Genomic DNA, 11,532 nt, shown 5'->3' with positions numbered 1-11,532 from the left:
GTCAATGAACCTCGAAACCTCCATGGAGCTCACGTGGAAGTTGTTCGTGACCATAAATTCCATGTACACATTCTTTGCAATAGAACTAATTTTTTGATCATCGTTTGCATGCTTGAATCAATAGAAACATGAATCCATTTATCGTGTTGCTTAGAAAAAAAAATTGTTCACATTGAACTTGTTAAAATATTTTAATCAGATTTCTTGTTTTAAAATTTGTTTTGAAATTCCATATCAAAAAAATTTCGGTTTTGATTAGCTGCTACAATCCCTTGTTTAAATCCTGTGGACAACGTTACAGTAGGAGACCTCTTGGTTTAGACAATTTGTGTTTCAAAGGTTGATGTGTGTTTTGTTGTTATGCTCCTTGGCGTTGATGTGTTAAGATCAGAATTTAGGATGTCTGAAATCATTTCTTGAACTTGCCATATTCTATCCACCGAACTCGTGCTTGATTGTGCAAACTGAACCATTGATCAACGTTTAAACTTGTTCATGTTATTGTGTTTCTGAACTGGACCTAATTTGTTTGACTTGGTGTGGTAAAGTGTGTTACAGTTATACAACAAAGCAATCCCTGGAATCGTGCTATCAAGTTTGTTAAGATTGGAAGGATGTTGTTGTGCCTTATCTATCGGTTTCTATTTTACCTGATCTGTTAAGATTTATTTCCTTGTTGATCCTTATCAGGATTACATGTATGTGTATATATACGGCTGCTCTCTTCCTGAGAATGAGAAGAAGAAATAATCCCATTGCTCCCGTGGACGTAAGCCACATTGGCTGAACCACGTACATGTGTTTTGCCTCTACGTATCTGTTCTTGATGATTCTCACTATTTTAACATGATATCAAAGCTAGATCTCTGAAGCTGGTATTCTCTGTTGAAGATCAATTGTTGCCTCTGTCATCTTCTTCTTCTATTGCCCTTGGCGCCTCTCAACACCAATCGTCATTCTTTGCCACTCAGATTTGGGTCATCGTCGTCCCCTGACACCTCGCAAAACAAATCGTCGACCATTGCCGTCTGATACCTCTTGTCACCGCCCAGATATTGGGCATTTTTTATTCCACCGATCGATAAGTTCATCGCCGTCCGGTAACTCCTGTCACTGCTCAGATTTGGGCGTTGTATTCCACCGATCAGTAAATCGTAGTTCAGTGTTAGTAGCTCATTTCTGCCACCAACCATCGAATCCCTTTCTTAAAATCTGACACAGAGCACCGCTGTCCGTCGGAGCAGTCTGTGCCACCATCCGCCGGATCCCTTTCTTGGTGTCGTCGTCTGCCGGATCCCGTTCTCTAAATCTGCGTATGCTATTTGGTTCGTGTTGCTTTTCCCCTTTTTGCCGCTGCTGCTACGATGCCGCCTCCTCCGTATCTTATGATATTGTTGGGAAGGAGAAGCACCACCAAAACCGTTTCTTGACTGAGAATCTCAAAGTGGGATAGGCAGCCATTGGTAACTTTTCTCTCGGGCTTCTCTCCTTTTTTCATTACCAAGGTGTTTCTTGTTGATTTCCTATGTTTGGTGTCCATTATGGTGGATCACTCCAACAAAATGGTGGTTCAAGAACAAAACACAATCTTAAAAATTACCTTCATAAGGTTGAATCACCAAAACTACATGAGTTGGTCTAAAGCAGCCAGTCTATTTCTAAGTGGAAAAGGAAAATTGGGATATGTCACAGGAAAAACCAAAGCCCCTGAAATATCATGTGGCACCTCTTATGATGAATGAGAGTCCATGAATCACTTAGTGATGTCATGGCTCCTCAATTCCATGGAACCCATATTGATGAATCTCTTTTGTACAAAGAGACAACTGAAGAAATCTGGAAAACCTTAAAAGAACGATATAGAGAACACAACAACTTGGCTAGAGTATTCCAACTTCAACAAGACATAGCAAATTACAAGTGTGAAGAAAAACCTATTAGTTTGTACCTTAGCACTCTGTCTGGCATGTGGGATGAACTACGTCAATATCGACCATCCACCTCCAACCTTGATATTATTAACCAGCGCGCAGAAGAAGACAAAGTCTTCAAAGCCTTGGCTGGCCTCAGTAGTGATTTCTAAGGCCTTAAAAGTCAGATTCTTAAGAATACTCCACTACCCAACTTCAATACAGTTTGTCAAACTATCCAAAGAGAAGTGGCTCACAGGAAAGTCATGAATCCAAATTTGAAACCTATGGAAGAACAGGGGAAAAGGATGGCATTTAAATCTCATATTGCTCCTCCATCGGCCATGATTTCTACCAATAAAGTATATGATGGCCTAGGAAAATAAAAAAACTGAAGTCGGCTTACTTGTTCCTACTGGAAAAAAATTGGTCACACTCGTGAGCGTTGCTGGAAAATAGTTGGTCAACCTTAAGAAAGAACGAATGTGCAAAAATCAGAAACTGCAAATTGTGTCACTAAGGATGATCTTGCAAAATTCTTTGAACAATTCACCAAGACCAATCTGGTTGCAAGTTAGCCCGTTTAATCGCACAATGAAGGTATGAATCATGCTCTTATACTTTATGACAATAAATTTAAATGGATTGTGGATTCTGGAGCTACAGATCATATGACAAATCAATCAAAATGTCTAGATGATATGAACTTAGTGAGTAAAAAACCAACTTTTACTGCTAATAACTCACCAATCTCAGTAAAAGGAACCGGGAAGTATAAGTTGTTGAATCAGGAAGAAAAATTGGATGTTCTATATGTTCCCCAAATTATATCCAACTTATTGTCTGTCAGTAAGCTTACTAAAACTCACAATTGCTTGGCTATTTTTTCTCCCAAGAGCGTGATATTTAAGGACATGAGAACGAGGAAGGAGATTGGTAGAGGATCGGAATGCAATGGTCTATATGTGCTCAACCAAATCAATGCAACAACTCTCACAACTCATGGTGATGATTTTTTTTCTCGCTGGCACTCTCGTTTAGGACATGCTTCCAACCGTGTCATAATAACTTTGTTTCCTGATTTGATTCCTACGTCGTTAGCATGTGATGCTTGTGAATTTGCCAAAGCAACTAAGCTACCATTTCATGAAACTAGTAGAAGGTGATGCTTGTTCATTCTGATGTCTGGGGACCAGCTCCTGCTGAATCCAACTATGGGTATCAATATTATGTTACCTTTGTAGAGGATAAATCCCGAACTTCTTGGATTTATTTTTTGAAAAATAAAAGCAAAGTGCCAAAGTTTTTTAAAGAATTTTATAATATGGTTCTTGCCCAGTATGATGTCAAAATAAAGAAACTACGTTCTGATAATGGGGATGAATATATCAATACCGTTCTTCATGATTTCATGACAAAAAGGGGATATGGCCACAAAATACATGTATTGGAACTCCACAACAAAATGGAGTTGCCGAGCAAAAAAATTGTCACCTCCTAAATATGGTCAGGTCACTTATGTTTCATATGAATATTCCCCAAAGTTATTGGGATGATGCCATATCTATGGCTTGCAATATTATAAATGGGATTCCAAGTGTTAATCTTGACAATAAAGTTCCTTTCAAAATTCTATATCAAAGGCCAATTTCAATCAAACATATGAAAGTTTTTGAATGCAAGGTGTTTGTTCATATCCAAGATACTTTTCGACACAAACTTGAAAAAAGGGCTGCCAAATGCATATTTCTGGTTTACTCTAACACCAAAAGGGGGTATAAGTTCTTCAAAAAATATTTTGTCTCCCGAGATGTGAATTTTTTTGAAGATGAACCATATTATCCATCCAATTTACATCGCAAGGGAGAGATTATAGCCAGACAACCCAACACAATTCTTCCCATGCTTCAAACAGATGACAATGTTGACCTACCCTCTAATCCTCAAAGTCTACATGATGATGAAACACCCAACCATGATCCAAGTCAGAGTCCTCAAAAACCCAGTCCCAGGTAATCCTCCTAGCAATGATAACCCAATCATTAGTTCTCCTATTCCTATCCTTCGCAGATCCTCCAGACTTACTCAACAACCCACCAAACTAAAGGATTTCTACACCTACCTGTCAATCCGATCCACCAAACATCCTATAGAGAACTATATATCTTTTGACCATCTTTCACCTTCTTACCGGTCTTATATCTTCCAAACCTACTCAACTCAGGAACCTACTACCTTTCCAAAAGCCTCAGAGGATCCTAAATGAAAAATAGCCATGGAAGATGAACTTAATGCTCTGAAAAAAAATCAGACATGGGAAATGGTTCTCCTGCCAAAAGGAAAGCAAACAGTGGGGTGCAAGTGGATCTACAAAATCAAATACAATAGTGATGGCAACATTGAAAGGTACAAAGTCAGATTAGTAGCTAAGGGGTACACTAAAAAAGAAGGGATAGACTACAACGAAACCTTTGCTCTTGTTGAAAAAATGAGTTCAATTCATACTTTACTATCAGTGGCCTCTATGAAAAGGTGGGAAATGTTTCAATTAGACGTTAAAAATGCATTTTTACATGGAGACTTGGAAGAAGAAATCTTCATAGATCCACCTCTTGGTATTGAGAAGAAAAATCAAGTTTGCAAATTAAAAAAAATCTCTTTATGGTTTAAAACAATCACCAAGAACTTGGTTTTCTAAGTTAAGTGTAGCTCTTATAAAGTTGGAGTTTCAAAGGAGCACTGCCGATTATACTATATTCTCATCCATTAAAACTACAGGAACAGTGATCCTTTTAGTCTATGTTGACGATATTATCATGACAGGAGATGATTTAGGTTTTATGAAGGATATCAAGGCTCAGCTAAAAACACAGTTTGAAATCAAAGATCTCAGGAAAATAAGATACTTTCTAGGGATTGAAGTTGCTCAATCTGAACAAGGAATGTTTCTATGTCAACAAAAATACGTGCTAGACTTGTTGAAAGAAACTGGCACATTGGGGATGAAGACTACAGATACTCTGTTAGAACCATACTGTAAATTGCACAAAGATGAAGGTGACATCATTCAAGACGTTGAACAATTTCAGAGATTGCTGGGAAAACTAATATATCTCACTATGACTCGTCCTGACATCACATATGCAGTCAATCTTGTTAGCCAATTCATGCATTCTCCGCGTACATCTCATCAGTTCATAGAATTTTAAGATACTTGAAAGGAAGCCCTGGAAAAGGAATCCTTCTTAAAAGAAATTTAACTCTAAATGTTATTGGCTACACCGATGCTGACTGGGCAAGAGATCCAAATGATCAAAGGTCAACTACCAGATATTGTACTCTTGTCAGAGGAAACATTGTGTCTTGGAGGAGCAAGAAACAAACAATTGTTGCAAGATCGAGTGTTGAAGCCAAATACAGAGCTATGACAACAAGTACTTGTGAACTTTTTTGGATAAAAAACTTACTTAAAGATATAAGCGCCATCATCATGGAACCAATGGAATTGAGATGTGACAATATGGCAGCTATCCACATTGGAGCAAATCCAGTATTCCACGAAAGAACTAAACACATTGAGATCGACTGTCACTTTGTTCGTGAAAAAATTCAAGATTATACCATTAAGACTCCTCATGTGTCAAGCAACTATCAATTGACAGACATCTTTACCAAATCTCTCAGTAAAAAGAAACATGAAGATATCTCAAGCAAGTTAGGGCAGATTGATACCTGCTCTCCAACTTGAGGGGGAGATTGTTACGGTTATACAACAAAGCAATCCCTGGAATCGTGCTATCAAGTTTGTTAAAATTGGAAGGATGTTGTTGTGCCTTATACGTCGGTTTCTATTTTACCTTTTCTGTTAAGATTTGTTTCCTTGCCTATCCTTATCAGGATCACATGTATGTGTATATATACGGCTGTTCTCTTCCTGAGAATGAGAAGAAGAAATAATTCCATTGTTCCCGTGGACATAGGCCACATTGGCCAAACCACGTACATGTGTTTTGCCTCTGCATATCTGTTCTTGATGCTTCTCACTATTTTAACAAAGTGGATCAGATCTCTCTATTTTCACTGCACATTTCTTGTTATTTGGATCATATTTCTTGTAGAACACGAGTTTGCAATATTGAAGTTGTTTGCACTGCTTTCATATTGTGTTGTTTGTTCCGATTTGACTTGTTGAAGGTTTGTGTGTTTGCATCCAAAAATCTACTGTGCATAGTCTTTTGTGGTCGCTCGTTGTCCAGTGTTAAGTGGACTTGAAGCTCTCATTGAGCTTTAAGTGCTGGATGGCCAACACTGGAATCAGTCCTGGTCCATGTCCATCAGTCAGGGTGGGCACATGCACAGCTTCTGGATGTTGTAGTCAGCCAAGGTTCGCTCATCCTGGAGTTGTTTTTTGGCGAATATCAAACGCTGCTGGTTGGGGGGATGACCTCCTTGTCCTGAATTTTGGCTTTGACATTGGCGATTATGGCAGAACTCAAAACCTCAAGGAGTAAATCATCTTTCTGGTGAGTGTATTAACAAAGATCTGCATCTATTGATCACAACAGAAATAACGAAACATGAGACCCTAAATTATGTTGGGCACTCAAAGAAAAGAAAAACGATCAAAACAAAATACGGTGGCGAAGAAATAAAGCAACAAATCGATGATCCATGTCCCTGTGAAACTAATAAATCTAGAAGTTTTGGTTGTTTCAAAGAAGAAGCAAAAACACTGTAGAAAAAGAAACGATGATCCGTTCAAAAGAGACAAAAGATCAATCAAATCCCAGATCTCATCCAATCCAGCAGGGAGTTGAAAAAGGACATAAGAAAGAATCTATAAATATTTGGCTGGCAACCGAGATCGCCATCTATAAGATGAATTCTATTAAAGAAAAAACTCTAATTAAACAAAATCATAAATCTACCTTTCAACCAAAACCACAAGAAAAAGTTCAAAAAAAAAAAAATGAAATATTCATGTACGCCAGAAACCCAAAAAAAAAAAAAGGTAGACCTTTCAAGATCAGATTGACATTTCAAAATCTGCTAAAAAAAACCAGATCACATACCGACCATTCAGGATCAAGTCAGACTCTCCCAAAATTTAAAGAAACCAATTGCTTGTCAACAAAATAAGCCTCTGTACGAAAACTCCATACAAATAAAAAAAAACAAATAACCAAAAAAATGGAAACAAACGAATGCATCTATAAGAGAGAAAAAAAGGGTTACTGGTTAGGGTATCAGGGGTGGGATTTGGGAGCGAAAAAGGGGAATGCCCGATCTCGAGAAGTAGAAACCCCCAGACCCATGCCCGGTCTGGTGGTACATTTGGTTGACAAGGGTAGCATGATGACAAATGGATTGGCCTTCTCCTCCTTACAGGAGACATATTCGCTTAGTTGCTTGATAAAAAGAAATGGAAAGGCAAATGACCTCCCAATACCATAGGCATCCAGTGAATCTTGCGGGATCTCATGTAAGAATGTGTTAACATCTCGAGCATCCAGGGATTTCATGTCGAGGCAGTCCTTCAACATCCTGGCCAGGGCGAATAAGAATCGTGGCCTACGCAAGGTCCATCCTTATTCTTGACCGGTGCTTTCCAATCCTTATGGGGGATACCAAGCTGCTTGAGGGAGGCATCATTAACACCCTTGTTTTTCTTCTCGTGGATGCCACAAAGTGGTTGATAACTTCCTGATAGGCCTCCACGAGTTTTGCTCCTCTCTTTCCTTTGTCTCTCTCTCCTCTCCCTCTTTTTCCTAATTTCTTTTGTTTTCTACCCTTTTTTCTTCTCATCTCCCTTTGTGGATTTCAAAGTATGATATCACCCCTCTACAATATCGTTCATTTGGGGTCGTAGATCCATAGGTTGGAATATTGGGGTCTGAAGATCAAATCTCGTCTTGGTTATTTGGTAGGAAAAGTGTAGTGCCAAAGTCGTTTGTATTTGACCTGTTTTCATGTCCGACCCAAACTGTTCCTGAACAAGTTTGAATCTAAATGGAGTTTGTACCTAAACTCGTTTCCTACCCCATCCAAACATGAACTGACTGATCGGAGTTCAAATTTGATTTCTAGCCTGGACTGTTTCAAGGAATATGCTTTTCCTTTCTAAATTTTGTTACCCTTTATAGTGGTGGATTTTATAAACTTTTTAATTTGTAAGTGTTTGCGCCAGAGAAAACTTTTTAATTCTGGTGAATGTTCTTTATCATCTATGTTTTAAGGTAAAATTATTAATAAAATTTCATTATTTTATTAATATTATATATTTTATTATTTTGATCATGAAGCTTACCCTTCAATGCCTCGAGGCTTACGCCTCGCTTCGCCTCATCGCATTTAACAACCTTGGTTGGCACCATATACCTATAAGGTGGTTGAGTGATCGAGCCAAATACCTACAAGGTGTTCGGCCCTTTTCAGTAGTGCGGAGGCATGGGTCCTTCTTAATGGAGGGGGCAGCTACTACGTGGCCCCCCTACTTGGGGCCGAATACTCCACTCTAATTTTAAGAAAGGGATTAACTCAATCATGGTAATTCAATACGGTACGCGGGTATCTTGCTACTTTACCTCTGGTCATGTTAGATTCCCACAAGCAAAGCAAATCAAGATGGTGGTTCTAATCATTACTATGTTTCAAGGGCTGGGCCCTGCTTTGGTAATAGCAATAGCATGGTGGTTCTAATAATTATGTTCTGTCAAGGGGAGGCAAGTGCTCATCTTGTAGCCTTGGATGGATGAAGTCATGGGGAGCTTATGATCTGCAATCAATCATTTCATGGGAAACTTGTAACACATCTATTTAGAAGCCTGTAGGTTTTGCCAGGTTCAGGACAGAAAGAAAGTGATGTTGAAGTGGCAAACCCTGGACACAAACAAACAGGGCGAAGCCGGCTAGAACATGGAAAACATCTGCCAGCAAACACAGCTTTCAGGTCTAGCCTATATCAAGCTGTATGTCCAGCCCAAACCTGAACTACAACAACTAAATAAAGCTTAATGTAGATGAATATATTTAATAAAAGCACAAAGAATGAGGATCCAGTACTCTCTTTGGAGTAGAATTTAGGCCTGAACCTGGCCCAAGTATTAATTCAAACTTGTTAGCATAAACCAGGGTGTAAATGCTTTAAGCGAAAAGGAGAATGAAGACCATAACGAGAGAGGCTAATCTTTATAGAAGCATAGTGGTTTACATTTGGTGATAAGATCTTTATTTTTAGGATTTAACTGATTCTGTTTAACAACCACATTTCTATGAAAAGGTAAGTTTATATTTTCACAGATGGTATCCATATCTTTAATATTGGAAACTGTTTTATTCACACGCCCCTTCAAGCTGATCTCCATATCAATGAGATTAAGCTTGTCTTTAAGTTGATGGAAGCGAGGTCCAGGGAGCGCCTTTGTCAGGATGTCAGCAAGTTGGTCTTCAAATCTAACAAATTGGACCTCTATTTCCTTGGAGGCTACTCGTTATCGAACAAAGTGATAATCAATTTCAATGTGTTTAGTCCTGACGTGAAACACAGGATTAGTTGCCGGATATGTGGCTCCTAAGTTATCACATTTTAGAACTGGTGTTACTTTGAGGAAGCTTTAGTTCCTTAACAAGAGTTTCGAGCCATAGAAGTTCTGCCATTGCGCCTGCCATGGCCTTATATTCGGCTTTTGTGCTTGATCGAGACACTGTGTGTTGTTTGTTTGACCTCCACAAAATAATATTTGAGCCAAGCATGGTTATGAACCCACTAGTTGATCTTCTGTCATCGGGACAACTGGCATCAGAGTAGGCAGTCAAGTTCATATTTGGAGATTCTGAGATGTCAAGCCCATGATTGATAGTGCCTTTAAGATACCGTAGTATTCTTTTGACATGACTGCAGTGAACCTCTGTTGGTTCATGCATGAATTGGCATGCTTTGTTCACGAAAAAAGCAATGTCCGGCCTAGTGAGAGTAACATAATGAAGTGCTCCAACAATGCTCCTATATACAGTAGCATCTTGTAATAGTTCCTCATCGTTCTTGGACAAAGAGACATTGGGAGCAGCAGGAGTAACCATGGTTTTAGCATGCTCCATTTGAGACCGGTTGAGAATATCCATAATATATTTGCGTTGTGAAAGTACAAAACTCGATTCATGATGAGTGACTTCAAGGCCAAGGAAATAGTGGATGTCTCCCAGATCTTTGGTGGAAAATTCCTTGCTGAAATTGGTAATAATTTGTTGCACGTCTGTGCTTGAACTCCCAGTGATAAGAATGTCATCAACATAGATGAGGATGTAAATAACACCAGCAGGAGTATCCCGAATGAACAATGATGTGTCTGTCTTGCTTTCATGAAATCCATAACAATGTAAATAATCACTGAGTCTCTGAAATCAGGCTCGAGGTGCCTGCTTAAGTCCATAGAGGGAACTGTTCAAGCGACACACATGAGTGGGATTTGATGGGTCTTTAAAGCCTGTGGGTTGATTCATATAGACTTTTTCTTTCAGGAAACCATGCAAGAAGGCATTGTTGACGTCAAGTTGGTGAAGTCTCCATTTGTTGCTGATTGCCACAGATAAAACAAGACGTATAGTAGTAGGTTTAATAACAGGACTATATGTATCAAAATAATCAACACCTTCTCTTTGTCTATACCCTTTTGCCACCAGCTGAGCCTTGAACCGGGATCTTCTTCCATCAACATGTTTCTTAATTTTATAAATCCAACGACTCCCAATGATGTTGTATTTAGGATTTGTAGGAACCAAATCTCATGTATGATTTTGCCGAAAAGCAGCCATTTCTTGACTCATAGCTAATATCCATTGTGAATCGGCTTGAGCTTCTTCAAAACTTGTTGGTTCATAATCAATAACGTCTTTATGATTTGTGGTTTGAGTAAGGTAAACTTTGGGTTGATGAGTCCCATCTTGTGCCCATGTGGTCATGTGATGGGTCCTAATAAGTACTGGAGTTGGTTCAAAACTGGCCGACAGAGGTGTTGGGCTAATGGGACTGGACTCAAAAGTAGAAGGGTGATTGGAGTCATTAGCAGGAGATGGTAGACAGGTAACAACATGTAGTTGTGAGTTTAACTCAATTAGTGTTGGGATTTTTTCTTTGTTTAAAAACTGAATTGGATCATAGGATAACTCAGAGATTGGGGGAACAATTTGTATAGGAGGTTGACCTGGAAGCCACTTTATGATATCATCTTTAGTAAGAGGATTTTGACATCCTTTGTTAGAAAACAGTCTTCGTGATGACCACATGCCCAGATATGTAAGTTTGATTATGAACCGGATCATAGCCTATATATCCTTTATGGTCAACTCTATAGCCAAGGAACATGCAAGTACATCATTTCGGACTTAGCTTTGTCTTCCTATATGGAACAGTATGAGAATAAGCAGTACACCCAAAGACCCGCATGTAGTCATATGTAGATTTATGTTTAAAAGTTTTCTCATATGACGTTTGATTTGGACTCTTAGATATAAGAAGCTGATTAATGACGTGGGTGGCAAAGCGAAAAAGCATCCATCCAAATTTTTGATGGCATCCCAGCATGACCCATTTCCACCAAGTGTTTATGTTTACGTTCAACAATCC

The sequence above is a fragment of the Nuphar pumila genome, chromosome 15 (assembly GCF_984573655.1).
Source record: "Nuphar pumila chromosome 15, dmNupPumi1.hap1.1, whole genome shotgun sequence".
Classification (NCBI taxonomy): domain Eukaryota; kingdom Viridiplantae; phylum Streptophyta; class Magnoliopsida; order Nymphaeales; family Nymphaeaceae; genus Nuphar; species Nuphar pumila.
Note: the sequence above shows the minus strand (reverse complement) of the source record.